Source organism: Pseudonaja textilis, chromosome 12 (genome assembly GCF_049901715.1).
Source record: "Pseudonaja textilis isolate UNSWEBS1 chromosome 12, rPseTex1.2, whole genome shotgun sequence".
Taxonomy (NCBI): domain Eukaryota; kingdom Metazoa; phylum Chordata; class Lepidosauria; order Squamata; family Elapidae; genus Pseudonaja; species Pseudonaja textilis.
The window spans coordinates 1228776-1249684 of NC_142001.1; the positions used below are offsets into that span (position 1 = coordinate 1228776).

The following is a 20909-nucleotide window of genomic DNA, read 5'->3' on the forward strand; positions in this document are numbered from 1 at the left end:
CTAGCCTCTCATTGCTCAACTACAACACTAGCGACGAGGATGGGATCACTACCAGAGGCAATTCGCAACAGCTGAAATCACTAAAACCGCTGAGCCGCAGCCGCGCCGCCGGAGAGCTCGGTCAGCGAAAGCGAAAGTAATAAGCGTCTGTAGCCGCTTGTTAGCAAGCTACAGAGGAAAGTGAAGAGCTGTGAGCCGCAGCCGCTCAATACAAAAGAGCGCAAAATTCAAACGGCTGTCGTTTGAATTTCAAGCCGGAATACAGCGCGGTGCTGTTATTCCGAGTCACTGACACTTACGCAGGTGCGAAATTCAAAGCACTATCAGAGGCGGTTAGCCATCACCGCCTATGCTCTCCAGGAGCGCGAAAATCAAAACGCTGCCAACAGCCGTTGCAGCTTAGCCACAATTGCAGCCCAGAGAGAGAGCAGAGAGGTTCTGTGGAGCCTCTCCAGAGCTGTAGTCACTAGCTTGACAAGAACACAAGTGCCATTTGTTGTCCCAGAGAGATTTCTCAACAGCATAACGCGCAGGAGTCCTCATCATGAACTCCAACCCAGCCTTCCCACCGTTCAAGCCGGAAGAAGAAAAATGGGAGTCATACAAGAATCGTTTTAACCACTATATCGACGCTATCGGTCTGGCTGATGCTGGGGAGCACAGAAAAAGGCCATTCTTCCTCAGTTATTGCGGAGCCATCGTTTTTGATACAGCCACAGCACTCGTCGCTCCACGTGAGTTAAAGAATGTTCCCTGGGCAGAATTGCTAGAGATTCTCACCAATCATTACTCCCCCAGACCATCACAAATCGCGAGGCGTTTCACCTTCCGGATGAGGAAGCAAGCGGAAAAAGAAACCATCAACCAATATATGGCCGCCTTGAGGACTGCAGCCCTCCACTGCGGGTTCGGGAACTATCTTGATGACATGCTCCTCGACCAGCTCGTCTGCGGGGTCAAAGACCTTCACCTCCAAAGGCGACTACTCGCCAAGAAGGACCTCAATTTATCCCAGGCCGTCGAGGAAGCCTTGGCAGCAGAGCTGGCAACCCAGTCAGCCACTGAAATTCAAGGTCCCATTCCCAAACACAGTTCATTCAGAAGAGGTAGTCAACGAAGACGACCCTAGCGACCAAACAGACGTCCACCGCCTCACCCACGCCAAACAACCACAGGCAGGAGTCAGGCAAGAAACCAACAGCGCACCCAAACACATCATCCTGTGCCTATCCTGTGGCGGACCTCACTCGAGAGCTACATGCAAATTCAAGGGAGCCATCTGTAACCATTGCCACAAAAAAGGCCACATCGCCAGAGTCTGCCAGGCCGCGCACAACTCAGCACAAAAGGTTCCTTCTTTTTCTCATTCTGGGCCTCAAAGGCAAGTACTAAATTGTCACACTTGCTACCATGCTAACCACACCTGTCACTCTATTAGTAAAATAACACTTTCCATTTTATTAGAAGGTAAACCTTGTCGTATGGAGGTTGACACGGGGTCAGCGCTCTCAATCATCTCTTGGAGCACCCTCAAGAAAATCCAGCCCAGACTATCCAGAAACCAGCTCCAGAAGTGCCAGATCTCCTTGAGGGATTATCAGGGAAAAGACATTCCAGTGCTCGGCAAAGGCAAGTTCCTTGTTAATTTTAAAGCTTTTAAAGGCCACCTGCCTCTAGTGGTAGTTAACGGCAACCTCCCCAGTCTTCTGGGGCTTGATTGGTTCCCCCACCTGGGCCTAGGGTTAACAGGAGTCCATGCTGTCTCAGCTTCTGACACTGACTCCTTATTTACTGACTACTCAGACGTATTCAGCAATGAGTTGGGGTGTTATAATGGTACCCCCATCTCGTTTACAGTTGACCCCCAAGTGGTTCCAGTCCGGCTGAAACCACGTAGAGTCCCATTCGCCATTTGGCCTAAACTGGACGCAGAACTCGATAAATTATTAAAGCCGACAGACTTCGCCAAATGGGAGACGCCAATTGTCACACCCCTTAAAAAGGATGGCAGCCTGAGAATTTGTTCAGATTACAAAACAACAATCAACCGCTTTCTACAAGTTAGCGCGTACCCAATCCCGGTCATTCAACATTTATTGCATACCTTTGAGCCTGGCAACATTTTTGCCAAATTGGACATGTCACAAGCGTATCAGCAGTTCCCTGTTGACAACCAAACAGCCGAACTGCAGACCATTGTGACCCACAGGGGTGCCTTCCGGTGCAAGCGTCTCCAATTTGGCGTAAGTGTTGCCCCGGGCATCTTCCAATCCCTCATGGAGCGTATACTACAGGGCCTCCCTGGCGTAGTACCCTACTTCGACGACATATTGGTCTCGGCCAGGGACAGACCCCAACTTTTCCAGAGAGTCAGAGCAGTGTTAGACAGGTTCAGACAGCATGGCCTCAAATTAAAAAAGGAAAAATGTGCCATTGCCACTAGACAGGTGGACTTTCTGGGCTATAGAATTGACGCCTCAGGCATCCACCCCCTAGAGTCCAAGGTCAAGGCAATTCATGAGGCACCCACGCCAACCACTAAAGCCGAGCTACAAGCCTTTTTGGGATTATTGAACTTTTATGCATCATTTCTACCTCACAAAGCATCGGTAGCAGAGCCTCTACACAGGCTCTTAGATAAAAAAGCACCTTGGCACTGGGGACACAAGGAAGACACCGCTTTTCGCACAGTCAAGTCACTGCTCACATCTGACGCAGTCCTTATTCAATTTGACCCACACCTTCCACTGATACTAGCCGCGGATTCATCCCCTTTTGGGATTGGCGCCGTATTAAGCCATAGACTACCCAACGGCTCTGAGGCACCAATCGCCTTCTTTTCCAGAACGCTCTCAGCAACAGAGCGTAACTATAGTCAGATAGACAAGGAGGCTTTAGCCGCAGTGGCCGCGGTTAAGAAATTTCATGAATTCCTATTTGGCCACAACTTTGAGCTAATCACGGACCACAAGCCTCTCCTGGGTCTTCTTTCCGGAGACAAGCAGACTCCCCAAGTGTTGTCTCCCAGAATGATGAGGTGGACTTTATTCCTGGCGGCTTACTCGTACAAGCTCATCCACCGCCCAGGAAAAACGTTAAGCCACACAGACGCCCTCAGCCGCTGCCCCCTGCCAGCTCCAGCAGAAGACCCGGCCCCGGTCCACGCCATCTTCGATGTCACCGAGCTCGACCTTCCTGTCACCGCTCTCAACATCGCCACCAAATCCAAGACGGACAAAACCATCGCCCAGGTACTGGACTGGGTGAGGAGGGGGTGGCCGGGCTCTAACCTCGCAGCCGAATTCACACCTTTTAAGACCCGTCAACAGGAGCTGTCTAGCATACAGGGCTGCCTGTTGTGGAGCACCCAGGTTGTTATTCCGGCCTCACTTCGCACACCAGTCCTAGAGGCACTACACGAGGGCCACCCGGGCATCATCCGGATGAAGGCGTTGGCACGGAGCTACGTCTGGTGGCCTGGCTTGGACGACGACATCGTCAAGTGGGTAAGCTAATGCCAACCCTGCCAGGAATCCAGACCTTCCCCTCCAGTCACCACCCCCACAAAGTGGGAGAGCGCCAACGCGCCTTGGTCAAGGCTACACATTGACTTAGCGGGTCCAATACATGGCAAAACCTTTTTGGTGGTCGTAGATTCATACTCAAAATGGATCGATGTGGCCCAACTATCCACGACCACCACGCTAGCAGTTACCAAGGCTCTAACTCGCCTATTCGTAACACACGGGCTACCAGATACCATTGTTTCGGATAACGGCCCCCAGTTTGCCTCAACAGAATTTAGCCGTTTCGCCACAAATCTTGGCATCCGACATATCTTCACGGCCCCCTTCCATCCTGCCAGCAACGGACTGGCAGAGCGAGCCGTTAGGTCCACAAAAGAAGCGTTGGCCAGATTCAGCAAAGAAGATTGGCATCACAGACTCTCCCGTTTCTTGCTCAGTCAACACTCGACCCCTTGCATGGTCACCAACAAATCCCCTGCTGAACTTCTAATGGGTAGACGCCTAAGAACTGTGTTGGATAGGCTCCACCCTCACTATTGCCCTGACACCCCTCTCGCTTCAATGACGGGGGTCAGAGATTTTGTCTTGCAGGAACATGTATTTGCGAGGAACTATGCCGGAGACCCACTGTGGATTCCAGGAGTGATAGTAGCCATCACCGGCCCCCGGTCGTACCGAGTCCAGCTGGAAGATGGCCGCATCTGGAGAAGACACCTGGACCAGCTAAGGAAGCGACAGGGTACCTTCGCCAGCGTCGGATCGTGGGCTCAGGTCGACCCTCAGGTGCTACACCAAGCTCCCGTCGTAGACCATGACAGAGCCTCTACTCCACCGCCACCCGGACCAGAGGAGCTGGCAGTAGACCGGGACTGCCCGATGGGTCCGCTACCGGCACCAGTAGACGGGGCCACGACATCGCCAACCAGAAGCACTTCACCGGTGCCTGTGCAACCCTCAGAGCGAGGCTGCACCCCATCACCAAACCCACCGGGTTCCTTGAACTCTGAGACACTTGGTAACTCACCGGAGTTACGACGCTCGGGGTGCCAGCACAGACCGCCCGCTTATTTAAGTGACTATGCGTGTTCGCATCTGGGGGGAAGGGGTGTTATGTCCCTGGAACTTGCCGAAGTCCCCACCCAGGTGCATTCATGCCGCGGGGGCGTTTGCTGCCCCTCATTGGCTGGCCTCCCTCGTCAGCCGGCTATAAAAGCCAGCTGCAGGGTCCGGCCAGTCGCTGATCGCTGTGAGCCTGCTCCAGGCAGAGCTAACACGTTCAGTCCTTTATTGCTACAATAAAGTCTTGTTGCATCCAAGCCCTGGTCTAGCCTCTCATTGCTCAACTACAACAATTCCCAAGTTCCCAACTCTGGAATTCATCTTCAGCTCAGCTTCTAATCCACAAGAATTTGACACCACAAGAGTGTCAAAATACAAGAATCAAAGGATATAGATATGATGTGACAGATTCATTAGAACCTGTCTTCATTAGAACTGAGGGTATTAATTTACCCAGGAAAAGATTGATACTCTGAGTACCCTCTTTCTTCAATTAGCTCTGGTAAATATATTTGTATCTGGATGGGGGCTTTGAATCTCCAGTATATAAGCTTCTGTCCTAGCAGTCAAATGCTAGAAAAATTTTCCACGACAGCCCAACTTTGTACCTTAATTCCAACTTTTGATAATTTTCTGACAACTTCAATCCCTGAATGGACTCATTACTGAAATAATACACTCCATGCATGAGAATTTCTTTTTGGAAAGAAAAATAGAAAATGCTTGTTTAGCAAACTCAATGAAAGCTACCGAGTGGTGCTTTTTGCATAGCAGTAACCAAATAAGAACCAGGTTTACTACACTACAGCAAGGGTGCACAATTATGGCAACTTTATGACCTGTGGACTTCAACTCCCAGAATTCCTGAACCAGCCTGGAGTCCATGAGTCATAAAGTTGCCATAGTTACCCACTGGAATTCCAATTTGTCAGATTAACAGAGTTGGAAGGAACCTTGTTGGTCATCTAGTCCAACTCCCACCCAAGCAGGAGACCCTACACTATTTCTGATAAATGGCAGTCCAATCTCTTCATAAAAGCCTTCAATGATGAAGCTCCTACCACTTGTGAAAGCAAGCTGTTCCATTGGTTTTTTATTCTCCTTATTTCTAGGTTGAATGACACCCAAAGTCATAAATTTGGGTCACTCTCCAGATGGAGTCCCAAAGATGCTCTTTCAAAGGCAACTGGACTTTCTTTGTTTTTCCTTAAAGACATTTTGCTTCTTATCCAAGAAGCTTCTTCAGTTTTGACTGAACGGTGGAGAATGGAACGATTTATAGTCCTTATAGTCTGGGCATTGCAGGGTATATAAATCCTTCCATTCTCCACCATTCAATTTTGGGATAACCATGACCTGGATGACTGAAAATCTCCATAGACATTATCCAAATGGAGGGAGACAAGCCCAGTGTTCAAAATTAGAACATCTGACACTTTTCTTTTTCATAAATGAGAACTGCTGAGCCAAAGCAGAAAAATCATTTTACATCCTGTGCAATTACATATCAAGTTCTACAGACAAGCACTCTGTTTTATCTTGTTTATTGCTGCTTTAATTCATAACTGATAAGTTTATCAGCTCCAATCCATTTTGATAAAGTGGAGAATGCATCTCTATAATGTGTTTTTGATTCAGAAACGTATTACTCACACAATGGAGCTACCTATTTACTTTGCCAAAGGAAAAGGAAATCAGAATCCGCTACACAAGAGTGTGTTCCGTCCCGCTCCCCATCACTGGTCTGTTGGGATCCCAAGTGAGCAGCAAAGCTGAAATAAATAGGCTAGAGCAGATATCAAAATGAACCATCTGCCGGCTCACAAATAGCACATTGAGCTATTTGTTATTTCAATAAATTCACTTGGGAAGCTGCAACTGGGTATCATTATTTTAAATACTGTCAATACATCATGTAGCTTTTTTTGCCATGCTGTCAGGTGACACTTGCATTTCTAAGATGCTACAAACTCCAAACAGTCATTTCAAGCCTGACTACATTTACGTATTGGGGATGTATAAAACAGCAAAAAAGACTTGGATTCAAATAAATGTATTGATTTGGAAAATGGTAAAGACTAGGGTACAAGTGAAACCAGATGGTTCTCGTGACCACAATTGAGACCAGAATTTCCATTGCTAAGTAAGGCGCTTGTTAAGTGAGCCACACCTGATTTTACAACCCTTTTTGCCACAAGTAAACGAATCCTGCAGTTATTGAGCTGATTCAGCTTCCCCCATTGGCTTTGCTTGTGGGAAGCCAGATGGGAAGATTGCAAGTGGTGATCACATGACAACCATTGTAAATACATGCCAGTTGCCAGACTATCTCAATGGGGGCTGAGATAGTCGTAAGAGTGAGGCCTGGTCATAAGTCACTTTTTTCAGTGCCATTGTAACTTCAGTAAATGGTTGAACATCAAGGACTACCTGAATGGTAGTTCTTATACGGGAAGTTCTTGACTTACGACCACAACTGAGCCCAAAATTTCTGTTGCTAAGTGAGACAGTTGTTAAATAAACTTTGGCCCATTTTACAACCTTTCTTGCCACAGTTGTCAAGTGAATCCCTGCAGTCAACTAAGTTAGTCCTACATTAAGTAGTAAGTGAATCTGCTTCCCCTTTGACTTTTCTTGTCGGAAGATTCCAAATGGTGATCATATGATCTTGGGATGCTGCAGTTGTCATAAATATGGGTCAGTAGCCAGGAGTTTGAATGCTTATCATGTGATCATGGGGGATGCTGCAACAGTCTTTTGTGTAAAAAACGGTCATTAAGTTGCTTTTTTCAGGGTTGTTGTAACTTCAAATTGTCACTAAATGAACTGTTGTAAGTCAAAGATTTCTAGTATATAACAACAGCAGCAAGATTAGTATATGCTCAAAAATGGAAAGGTTTGACACGATCCACAACAGAGGAACATTTGGTGGTGGTGATGATTGAGTTTATATATGTCTAAATTGACCTTTTTATCAGAAAAAGAAGAATATCTACATTTATGGCTGATTGGAAACTTCTTGTATGTAACAAAAAATATGCACAATATTTGTGGTTTGGATGATTAGAAAAAAATGGATAATAGAAAAAGTATTTTTTTGTAATCCGAGTGTGAGATAATTTGGTAATCATAATTAGACATGCTACAAAAACTTTCTATTTCTTTTTATCTTTCTGCAGTTTTCTTTCTCTTTTTTGTTTTCTTTATTTCTATATCAGCATTTCTATTCTAGTTTTTATGTCCTCTTTAAAACTTTTAATAAAATGTATACTTAAAAAACTAGAATGAAAGTATTTCTGGTTCCACCACACTCCAAAACCAGAATTCCAGACTGCATCCTTTGGTGACTTCCAGCATAAGAGATCTTTCCCCCAGGGTCTGGGGGAAAGGAGGTGTCTTTCAAATAATTTCGTCCTTCAGTCTCACAGTCTAGGAAAAAGAAGGTCTCAAGAGGGTCACAGAGAACCTACTTTAAGGAATTTGCTAATAAATGAGGGCTAGGATTCAGGGCTATTTACTTACCAATTTTCCTGTTTTACATTTGGTCTTCCTGTTGTTTTTCTACTTAATAAAATGTTTTAAAAGGAAGAGATCAAAATCCAGAAAGGAATAATCTAGTGAAAAGAAGGATTGAGGTGACATGAAAACAGTGTTCCAATATTTTTTTAAAACAAGTTTTATTTAGTTTTCCATGTTTTAACATCTCTTTTTAGTGAATAGCATATCACATATACATACAAATATGACCATAATCACATATTCAATTTTTGTGTTTAATTTCTTATCTTAACAATACTTTTATACATTTTCTATTTTATTATATTATTCCCAATGCTTATCTCATTATTTAATTCACATATATTAACTTCATAATTATTATACTTTAGTACTTTTAACTGTCACATTTTTATATTCCATCTTAAATTCTAATTAATAACACTCCTTCTATAAATTGGTTTCCCCCCTAAAAGGGGCGCTGGTACTTACCTGATACGCCCGTTCTCTTTGAGCTGCGAAGAGCATCCAGTAGGGGGAGGTGCTTCAGTCTCTGCATATATAGGCTGAGCTTGAATTGAGGAACGCTCCTCCTCCTCCACGTGACTCCCCCACAGCGTTCCCCAGTTTTGCGAAGACGAGAGGAAAAAAACCGTGCTCTCATTCTAACTACCTAATGGTTCATTGGCTGAAACAAGACCCCACCAGACGGTGAAATTTGGGTGGGGCTGGATGCTCTTAGCAGCTCAAAGAGAACGGGCGTATCAGGTAAGTACCAACGCCCCTTCTCCTCAGAGCTGCTCAGAACATCCAGTGGTGGGACATACCAAAGCTGGGCCTGTCCTACGGGAGGGACTCCATCTGGTCCGGAACCTCCTCAGGGTCTCTAAGAACCCGCTGTAGAACCCGTCTACCGAAGGAAGCCTCCGCTGAGGCAAACACATCAATCTTGTAGTGCCTAATAAAAGGTGACGGGGATGCCCAAGTCGCCGCCCGGCAGATTTCGGTTATTGGTGCCTGAGTGGCCCAAGCTGCCGAGGTTGCCGCACTCCTGGTGGAATGAGCAGTTATACCTCTGGGCACCTGCAGGGCTTGTGACTGGTATGACCTAGCTATTGCTGCTCTTATCCAACGGCCTATGGTGGACAGTGACACTTTGTGACCCTGCGTTTTAGGCTGAAAGGAAAGGAATAAGGCCTCCGATTTCCTGAAGGGCTCTGTGGGCTTGATGTAAATTCACAGAGCGCGTCTCATATCAAGTTTGTGCCATTGTCTTTCCCTTTCCTGCGATGGCCTGGGACAAAAATTTGGAAGGATGAGTTCCTGTGCTCTACGGAAAACCAAATTGACTTTGGGCAAAAAGGTGGGATTGGGCCAGAGGACCATCCAATCGGCATGAAATATGCAAAGGTTCCTTCTAATGGATAAGGCTGCGATTTCTGATATCCGACGGGCGGATGTAATGGCTACAAGGAAGACTACCTTATATGTCAAAAACTGGAGGGTAGACTCCCTTAAGGGTTCGAAGGGGTGTTTAGTGAGCGAAATAAGAACTCTGTTAAGGTCCCAGGTTGGGTACCGGTGCACAGTTGGAGGGTGTAAATTAGTGGCTCCTCTAAGAAAGGCCCGAATACGGGGATGATGAGAAAGGGAACCAACACCTTCACAGGAAATAACCGTTGTTAATGCTGCTACCTGTCGCTTCAATGTATTAGGAGACAGCGCCTTACTGAGTCCCTCCTGAAGGAAGTCTAAAATTTGGGCAACAGAAGGAGAAACTGGGTTAATTTGGAACTTGTTACACCATTTACAGAAAATGGACCATGTGGCATTGTAAATTAGAATGGTTGAGGGCCGTCTGGCAGCTAGAATAGTGTCAATGAAGTTGCTAGAGAACTTTTCTCTCTTCAGGCGGTCCCGCTCAACCTTCAGATGGCTAATTGGAGCCATTGAGGATCCAGATGCAGGAGGGGTCCCTGAGATAGTGAGATCCTGTCTGGTGGAATCCTCCAGGGAGGGGCCACTGAGAGACTGCGGAGGTCCACAAACCATGGCTGTCTGGGCCAGTAAGGTGTCACGAGAAGCAGCTCCGCTTTCTCGTGTAGCAAATTCTGGATAACCCTGGGCACCAGTGCTAGTGGGGGGAATGCATACAGGAGCCCCATGGGCCAAGGGCAGAGTAACACGTTGTAATTCTCCTCCCCTTGGGATGGGTACCTTGAGAAGAATCTCGGGAGCTGAGCATTGAGGGGGGATGCAAACAGGTCCACTACCGGTTGCCCAAAGATTGTTGCCGCCTCTTTGAACAGGGATGGGTGGAGGTGCCACTCCGACTGGTCTATGGTGGCCCTGCTTAACCAGTCTGCTTGAGTATTTGATAATCCCGAGATGTGTTCTGCCCTGATGGAAAGGAGATTGTTCTCCACCCAACGGCAGAGGCGCTCGGCTTCCCTCATTGATCGTATTGTGTGCCCCCCTGTTTGTTTATGTGGGCTTTGGCCGTCACATTGTCTGTTAGAATGAGAATGTGTTGTCCGCGTACCTGGGGGAGGAAGCTGTGAAGGGTCAGGTGGACAGCGTGAAGTTCCAGCCAGTTTATGCCGCATGATTGTTCTGTTGCAGACCATCTGCCCTGTGATGTGAGTGACTGAACGTGGGCGCCCCATCCGAATAGACTGGCATCTGTGGTGACAGTGAGCCTTTGGGGCTCCTTGAAGAAGCAGCCTTTGTTGATGGCTGGTTTGTCCCACCAGGGGAGGGACAAGAGAACCCTTGGAGGTACCCTGACCATGCATTTTGAGTTGCTTCTGCCGGATCTCTGGTATGGAAGCAGGAACCACTGGAGGGATCTGGAGTGTAGACGGGCCCAGGGAATAATGGAAATGCACGAAATCATTTTTCCTAATAATTTTGACAAATCTAGTAGGGTTACCCTCCTAAGTCGCCTGATCTCTCTGACGAATTTTTGGATACTGAGTAGTCTATCTGAAGACAGAAAAACCTTCCCTTCCAGTGTGTCAATCACCGTCCCCAAATGGGTTATTCGGGTAGATGGGGATAATTGGCTCTTCTTCCAGTTTATAAGAAAACCATGCTCTTGGAGAGCAGCTAGGGTAACCTGGGTGTCCCTCACTGCTTGATGTTCAGAGGGAGACAGGATGAGGATGTCATCCAGATAACATTGAAGACGCACAGCGAGGTTCCTGAAATGGGCCGCTAGCGCTGCGAGGACCTTCTTAAAGGTCCTGGGGGAAGAGGCTAATCCAAATGGAAGGGCCACGTATTGAAACTGATTATTGTTATAGCAGAACCTTAGAAATTTGTGATGGGAAGGCCGAATGGCGATATGTAAGTATGCCTCTGTCAAGTCTATGGACGTGAGCCAGTCCCCTTGTCTGTTTCCCAGGAGAATGGATTGCAATGTGTGCATTTTAAATTTGCGATATATCAGATAACGGTTGAGTCGTTTTAAATCCAATATCACTCTCCACCACCACCCCCAAATATTTTGGGACTACAAAGAGATGAGAGAAAAAGCCCCGCCCTCATTGTGCGGTCGGAACAGGTTGGATGGCTCTTATATTAAAGAGATGTTGGATAGCGGAATCCATTAGATTACGCTTAGTCCGGTCTCTGGAAAGAGGGCATGACATAAAGAAATCGGGGGGGGGGGCAGGGGCGGACTGGAACTCAAGGGCAAGACCGAATCTAATGGTGTCCCTGACCCAGGCGTCAGAGGTAGAGGAGTCTCATTGGCTGGTGAAAAATTTAAGACGCCCGCCAATGGGACGGGAGTGTCTTGGCCTATCTTGGACGCCGGAAAGGCCTGCTACCTGTTCCCTGAAAGGGCCTTTTGTAATTACTGCCCTTTCTATTCCTATCTCCTTAATAGGCATGATCCTGGGGTTGACCTGACATGAAGGCTGGGGGCCTTTGGTACCTGGGGGAGAAGGGAGCCTGGTAGAAGGGCCAAAAGGACCCTCTCCAAAAGGGCTGTGAAGTTCTGGATTCTGACCTCCGCGTAAGGGAGGGGAGAAATTTTTTCTTATTGCAGGTCTCCATCAGTAAGAGGTCCAGGGGCGTGCCAAATAATTTGTTTCCCACAATGAGAGTAGAAGCCAATTTGACCTTGTTCTTAACATCTGCTTGCCAATGTCTCAGCCAGAGCAGACGGCGGGCTGTGACGTGTGATGTGATTGCTCTTGTGGAGAATTTGACAGAGTGGTATGTGGCATCGGCAGAGAACTCTGCTGCGGCTGTGAGCTTGGCGATGTCCTGATGCACCCTGACATTGGATGCAGGGACGTGTTGTTTGAGCTGACGGAGCCATCGAATAGATGACCTTGTGAAAAAAGATGCGGCCGTAGCTGATCTGATGGCCCAGGCATCCGATTGGTGTGCCCGGTGCAAGGCCAGCTCGGCCCGCTTCTCCTCTGGCTTCAGGGCCTCTGGTGTGTCACTTGGGGTTGAGGAGGAGGCTAGGCCCACTATGGGCTCGTCAACCTCAGGGGTACTCAGTAATTTAGAGAATTCTGGGTCCAAATTGAAAAATCTCTTATTGTGGCCAGACGGGGCTCTCCCCCTCCAATGGATCCGCCTCTGATAGAGGTTTGCTGTACTGCATAGACCCCAAATCAAACTCTTCATCTTCCCTGATCTGGTCTAGTTCCCCTTCCTCCTCCTCCTCCTCCCTTTCTGTAAGGGGGATCTCCCTCTGCAAGGCCATGGAGTTGGTCTGATCTGGGCAAGGATCTTACGGATTGAGACTCGTGTTCAGAAACCGTCGGGTAGTGACCAGGCCTGGCTATTTGCTGGAGTCCGTCCGCAATCCCTTGGTGGATAGCCAACTCCATCCAGGATCTTACTCTCTCTGGAACCTCGTCTATGAGTGAATCCTCTTGACGGAGGCCGGTTGCTGTAGGGGTGAAGGTGGCTTCAGGGGCCCTTCTAGCCGGTGTTCCAGGAATCAGAGCCTGTTGTCCTTGTGAGGGCAAGCTGTGCCTGGATAAGGAGGAAAAATCTAGAGGAGTGGAGGTGTGAGCAGAGGTAGAGGTAGTAGAGGGTGGGAGGACCGGAGGCACTGCAAGAGCCTCTTTAGTGCATCTGTCAATCTCTTTTCCCAGGGCCTTGTGGCGCCTTAAAGCATCCCTCTGGGAGCGCAAACGCGCTTCCCTTGGGTGGATAGAAGTCCCAATTAAACAGTTGCACAGGGCTAAGAGCGAAGAATAATTCCAACCTGATAAACAAACAAAATTGTGACTGTGATTAGAGAAAATCCTGATTCAGCCAAGGAGTTAGTCAATGTACTGCCTGTCTCTCACGAGGCTGAGCAAAAACTGGGGAAGGTGTGGAGAAGCTGTGGAGGAGTCACGTGGATGAGGAGGAGCATTCCTCAATTCAAGCTCAGCCTATGAATGCAGAGACTGAAGCACCTCCCACTACTGGATGCTCTGAGCAGCTCTGAGGAGAATAATCAATTTAACTGTGCCACCTCTAAGTTACATATTCATTAATTATCTCCCTTTTTAAATCCCATTAAATGTTTAACATTTTATTACCTAAAACATTAAAATTAATAATCCCATTTAAAACTACATAACATATATAAGTCAGATTCTGCATGGTTTCCCCTTTTAAATTTCATAAGGTTTATCTACAATTTCAGAAAAAAGGACATATTAATCTACTCATTTAATACTAAACCCTGATGTTAATTCAATTTCAGCTCTCCTCCTATATTTTCATTTATTTCAGTATATTTGGTACACATATTCCATTAATTATTCCATTCATATTTAAACAAAAAAAAAACAGCATTCCAATCCTAAAGGTATTTCAATATATTTAATACACATATTCCATTGTTTGTTACAATTATCTCTATGCATAAAGGAAAAGAGCCTTGAATTCCATTATCAAAAAATAGCAGTTCTATTTTCCACCTTATCAATCTATATGTCCCCATTTCACAACTAAAAAATTATTTATGTTACCCCCCCAGCACCTTGCAGAATCCCCTCTCCAAATATCAATCACCCATTATCTCTATGTCTAATTAAACAATTTTCCCATTTTTTTTACAGTTCCCATATTTCTTTGTTCCCAAGTCCCGTTTCTTATCCCCTTCTTTCCCCTTGTATTTTCCCCTTTATTCTTTCACTCCAGTTTTTAATCTCCCTCTCTATTTATAACTTCCTTCCGCCCTTCGAATTTCTGCTGATTCTTTTTCCCTTTTTTAATTTTCTGGATATTTCCCTCCTTATTCAACTTCCCAAATCTCCAATATTCTAACTCTTTTCCTCTTTCTTTCCAGAGTTCTTTGTTCTCAATGGTAATTAAAGATGGCCCCTTCTATGATTTGCTCCACCTCCTCTTCTGTCCTTTGTCTTTGTTGTTCATACTCTGCAATCGCATTTTCAATGAATTTTAAAGCAAAGCCCAGCGTTTCACCTCATTCTTGTAATACTTCTTTCGTCTTTCTAAGTTCCATTTTTAATGCCAGAAGAGATATTGCCATTTTAAAGCTTTCTAATTAGCAATTTAATCTAAAGAGTGTCTTTAAAGTTAATTTCCAACAGTCAACTTTTATTTTCTTCCTCTCAGGTTTTAATCCTCAACTAATCCAATGCCAAATCCATATGAGAATCAACAATTAATCCAAGGACAGAATCTTCCTGTTTCTTTCTTTGTTTCAATGTTTCAATTTTTCAAAGTTCTTGTTTTACTGTATCAATTTTCCTTACAGTTTTAAGAAACAGAGTCTTTTGAAAGAAAAACAAGTTAGATTTAACTCAGATGGCACTCTTTGTTATGACAAATCTACACCCCCTCGTTTTTTTTCTTCCCAATTATTCGGAGCTTTTTAAACCACAATCTTCCAAATAAAGGTCAAATCCAATTGATATTAAATTTTCTCTTTAACAATCTTTAGTTCAGCTTTATTAGTGCTGATATAGAATCAAGATATACTTATCCAAATTGATTAGATGATTCCTTCTCCAGCTTCTACCTTTCTGGGTTCAAAGCCCACCACTGTCAAAAGCGTTTCACACCTTTTTCTCTCTCTTTCTATTCACCGCTTTAAGTCCTTTCTTGAAAATTCTTTGAAATGTTAATCCTGGGGGTACTTTCCATTTAATTGTATCATCCCATTCCTCCTGCTGTTCGCTTCTTTCTCTCTCTCCTGCAGAAACATATTCCAGTCTAATCTTCCCTTTCAGGGTGGCCATTTTAGTCCACCGCTTTGGGCGTCTTCGGGGGGAGCAATTGCCAAGCCGGGGAGGGGGTTTGTGACTCCCCTCTACCCAGTTTATGGTCTCCCCTTCCTCCACCACATCTATGAGGCAGCTTCTGTCCCAAATCTGGTCAATCGGGGCTCTCCAAGGCTGAAGCACGGACCAAAGCCGCGCACAGTCATGGTCAGTGGTCCGTCTTCAGGGAAGCTCAAAACCGGAAGCCAGTGTTCCAATATTTGAGGGGTTGCTCCAAAGAAGAAGAAGGTCAACCTATTTTCCAAAGCACCAGAAGGCATGAAAAGAAGCAACGGATGGAAACTAATAAAGGGGAGAAGCAACCTAGAACTAAGGAGAAATTTCCTAACAGTGAGAACAATCAACCAGAGGTGCTTTTTCAGGAGGCAACTGGACTTTCTTGTTTTTTATTTTGAAGATATTTCGCTTCTCATCCAAAATATTTCACTTCTCATCGCTTCTTCAGCTCTGACAGGATAGTGGGGAATGGAAGGATTTATATTCCTTGCAGATAGCTGATAATTTGCATCCTTTTAGAGGGTCATTGAAGCACTTGGAGGTTAATCTGTGTCCTCGGGGTCATCTGAGTGGTGCTCCTGGTTCCTGAGGACAAAAATAAACCTCCAGGTGCTTCAACGACCCTCTCAAAGGATGCAAATTGCCAGCTGTCTGCAAGGAATATAAATCCTTCCATTCCCCACTATCCTGTCAGAACTGAAGAAGCTTCTTAGATGAGAAGTGAAACATCTTCAAAAGAAAAAACAAAAAAGTTCAGTTGCCTCTTGAAAAAGCACCTTTGGGACAACCATGACCTGGATGACTGAGAATCTCTACAGACAACCAACCAGAGGATTGCAACTGCTTGTCTTCAGATGTTGTAGGTGCTCCATCACTGGAAGCTTTTAAGAAGAGATTGGACAGCCACTTGTCTGGAATAGTATACAGTCTCCTGCTTGAGCAGAGGATTGGACTAGAAGACCTTCGAGGTCCCTTCTAACTTGGTTATTCTGAATTAGATATCCAACTGGCCTCTCTGGCCTATGCCAGAGAGCTTATGGCTGCCCTGGAAAGAAACCTCAATTGGTAGCCTGTGCACCATATGTGATGGTGCATTAGTTCTAACCATTAGTTCTAATCTTGGTTTCTCAGGTCATATGTAAATTCAACCCTTTTGGTGGGGTTGGCAATTTTCTTCTGTATGAATATGAAAAGTAATTAATTTATTCAGTTTAGAATTTTCTGCAAGCTCAGACATTCTCTAAGCTTCTATCAAGATTTATTTAATGGATTTATTTTGATGACCAGTGCATAAAACATTTTGCTATTATACATATTGTATTTTTTCAAGTATCTTTAAGAAACCATAATCCCATTAAACCTATCTGGAAGTTGTTGCACACATGATTGGTATTATACATTGGGCATAATTTGCAATATTAAATCAGAATGCCCATGGTGAGATGACATCCATAATTTAAACTCAAATAAATCGCTTCCAAATCTCTTTTCCTGCTCAAGGCCTAGAAATGTTTGCATCTATATAGAAACTCTACACCTTTCATTCCAAAGAGAGAGATGTATTCCTCACTCAAAATGAAATTACCAATAGGAGAGAATATTTGTAGCTCAGGATGGATTGTGGGGTCCTTTGTGCTCTCTGTGTTTTCTGGTAGATGTTTCATTACCAAACTAGTTAAGATCATTAATGCTAGAAGGGAGGAGGAGGAGAACTGTGTGGCCCTTGGTACTCTGCATTTGATGGTTTTCGTGCAAATGTTTCATTACCCAACCAGATAACATGATCAGTGCTAGAAGGAGTGGGAGAGGAGGAGGAGGACAACGACTATGGGGTCCTTAGTGCATTTTAAGCTTGGTTGTTTTCTTGCAGATATTTAATTACCAAACTGGGCTGCAACATAGACTAATCTCCTCAGGGTGCACACTGGGCAATGTGAATTTGTCATGGCTAAACAGTCTACCCATTCTGGTTGCTGGATCTCCCAGTAAGAAGCAACAGCATGAAATGTCTTTTAGCTTTGTGTAGTTTATATTTTTTAGCTTTAAATATCATTAACTGTTTGTATTACAGCCTTATGCTGATCTATGATCATAATAAAGATGCTATTGATTGATTGCAACCTGAATTTCTTTGTATGAATGCCCATTACAAATATTTATTATTGCCTGGCTCCCAGAAAACCCTTTAATCCGCTAATCTGACCACCCCAAAAGGACTTGGATCCCTACATGAGTTGGCAGATCCAGGTATTCATGCTCTTCTGGTATTGGTTTCCCCCAGAAAACCTAGATCAAAAACAGGGCTTTTATTCAGAGTGATTTCTTGCTTTTTTTAAAAAACTGGGAAGAATAAATGTGATAATAGACTAATTAACAAAAGGAAATATTTGAAGGGAAAGACAAGATGGATCTTGATTTTTGCATACCTATCTGAGCCTTGTCCTTACAATTCTTGCAAAATCTAGGAAATTGCAGAACAAGATGTACTGTTCTTACTTCCATCCTATTCTGGAGTAGCATTGCTCACCACAGTACTGCTTCTTGTAAGAAGTACAAAGCCATCATATATCCCATTAAGGGCACAAACTGCCTGAATGCCTCAAAGCTTCTACAAAGGTTACAAAAAACTATCAAGCCACGATTATAATATGATCCCTGATCTGTTGGGACATAGCTGTAATTATTCCAGGAAAGTCAGAGAAAATTGCAATATGTACCTCCTAAATTCACAAGTGGATTTCTGATGTTTAATTATGCTGAAACATCAAATATTTCAAAGATATAGTGCTCCACTTTTATTTTAAAAATATGCAAATGAAAATGGGACAAGATATTGTATATAAACATAAGGCTGGACTTTGCCATCTGCTGGCAAGTAAAAAACCTTTACCTGTTTTTTAGCTGCTTTTACAGTTTCAAAGCTGCATGAAATCCACCCCACTCATGTTACTCAGGATTGGGGGAGGGGAGGTGCAGCCTCATTTTATCTTCACAGCAACCTGACCATATTTTTTTGAAGGGGTGGACAGGCTGAGGCTATAAGATCATGATGTACCTTGTTGGGAGCTGAGCTGATTTGGCACTTGGTCTGAAGTGATTGCAAACTTCTAGAATTAGGAAGACATGAATTCGCTTCTTCTTATAAGTTTGTTCACCTATCGGCTGAGAGGAAAAGAGTTTTTGGAGAAAAATCTTGGAGAATCTGAAGAAGATGATAGTGCTAGGATTCACATTTCTTGATAAAGACTTCTGATTTTGACAAATCCAAACATTGTGCTTTCTAAATATCTATGGAGATTCTCAATCATCCAGGTCGTTGTTTTCCCAAAGGTGTTTTTTCAAAAGGCAACTGGACTTTCTTGGTTTTTCTTTGAAGATGTTTTGCTTCTCATCTAAAAAGTTTCTTCAGTTCTGACTGAATGATGGAGAATGGAAGGATTTATATCACAGCGTTCCAACTAACAAACTCCAAACCAATAAACTCCGAGACAAGTATTTTCTCAAAGTTACATTTTATTAGAGTTGTCATATTGGCACATCTGTGAAAACCCAAATCTGAGAGTTCTGGGTTTTCTCCTTATAACTGAAAAGCAACAATCCATCCCCAGCACCCATCAATCCATCACATGGTCCAATCATCACCCGACCAAACTGGAGACCATTCTCCAACTCCTCCTTCCCAGGTGCAGGCTGACTTGTCCTTAACTCAGAAGAAATATGTTATTATGTCTACACTTTCCCTGCTCTATGAAATTCCCTCTCCCAAATTCCCAGGCACTAAAATGTGACAGCATGGAAGCTTCTAATTAAAATATGGCTTCCAAAGCTGACAGGTGTCTTCCCCCCCCACAGGAAAAGAAAATAACAAGAAAACAACAGGGGGTTAATCTAGTATCCCAGCCACCAAATTAACTCCCTCTGCCCCACCCCCAGGAGGACCCTTTGGCTTATCTGGGAATTTGTCATGAAACTGTTTAACTAATCTGTCTGCCTTTACATCCCAACTTTTTACCCAAGTGGCTTCAGACAAAGGGCACCCCTTCCAGTGTACTAAATATTGTAATTGACTCCTATATCGTCTAGAATCAAGGATTTTCTTTACTTCATAATGGGTTTCACCTTGCACTACCACTGGTTTGGGGGGAGCAACTGCTTGAGGTCTTAGTCTTGAACTGACAGCTGGTTTTAACAAGCTGCTGTGAAAGACTGGGTGTACTTTCTCTAGTACATGGTGGTGCTTCTATGAGTAATTCTGGCATGGGAACAAATTCCATGCTGTTTGTAATTTGGAAAGGACTCAATCTTGTGCTGCTATGCACCGCATTGTTATAAGTTACTTTGGCAAACGGTAATAAGTCCATCCATTCATAGCTGGATGAAATGTTGAGATAAGTCCTTGGGATGACTCAAAGGACCTCAGGAACTCTCTCCAGAATTTCACTGTGAATTGAATTCCTCTGTCTGATATTATTCTCCGGGGTACTCCGTGAAGCTGCTAAATATGTTTTACAAACATTATAGCTAGTTTTTTGGCTGAAGGCAGTCCAGAACAAGCGACGAAATGGACTTACTTGGAGAATAAATCAATGGCAGTCCAAATAACTGTATTTCTGCCAGTTTCTGGAAGTTTAACGATAAAGTCATAACAATCTCCTCCCAGGATCTAGTAGGTTCAGTTATTTGTTGGAGACCAGGCAGTTTCCTTGGCCTCGTTTTCATTGTGACACAGATTGAACAACTCTTTACATAATCCTCTACCTCAGCTTTCATTTTTGGCCACCAAAACTGTCTTCTAGCTAGATGGAGGGTTTTTAAAAACCCAAAATGGCCACCTAGTCAAGAATCGTGACTGTCTCAATATCATCAGCCTCAAACTGCTGGGCATATAAAGCTTGGACCCTTTCCACATCAACCCCTCCCTTAATGTCAAGCCATCTTGATTGTCCACGAACCACAGTTTGGTCAGAAGTGCTACTTTTAAGTCTGCAGTCAATTTGTCCTCAGGGGGGTCAGATCAGTGTTTGGCTTGGGCTCGAGTGGTAGCTCAGGCAGCTAACTGAGTCTCTGAAATCATGGCATGTACCACTTCTTCCTAATGACTGTCAAATTGGGGTTTTCTTGACAGGGCATTGCCTAACAAGTTCTTTCCCCACCCACCCGGATGTATTTTAGGCTGAAATTAAAATATTTAAAGTATTGAGTCCAGTGAACTTGCTTGGGGAAAGCTTTTGAGGAGTTTTCAGAGCTTTGAGGTTTTTATGATCAGTCCATACTTTGAATGGCTTGTTAACTTCCTTGAGGAAATGCCTCCAAGAAAGGAGAGGCCATTGCACGGCAAAGGCTTCCTTTTCCCACACTACCCATCTCTACTCTGTGTCAAATAGTTTTTTAGACACGTACGCGCATGGCAGTAGCTGGCCTTGGGAGTCCTTTTGGAGGAGTGCAGCAGCCACTGCCACATCACTGGCATCAGCTTGAACTATAAATGGCTTGTTGGGGTCTGGGTGCTGGAGAATAGGCTCCTCTGCAAACAGGCGCTTTAACTTTTTGAAAGCTTTCT

At 44.6% G+C, this 20909-nt stretch overlaps 1 protein-coding gene across 1 annotated transcript in view; it reads right to left on the minus strand.

Annotated features, from left to right (window-relative positions):
- The window catches only part of TRPC5 (transient receptor potential cation channel subfamily C member 5), a 271919-nt gene that overhangs the window by 217767 nt on the left and 33243 nt on the right, over positions 1-20909 (minus strand). The window lies entirely within an intron of this gene.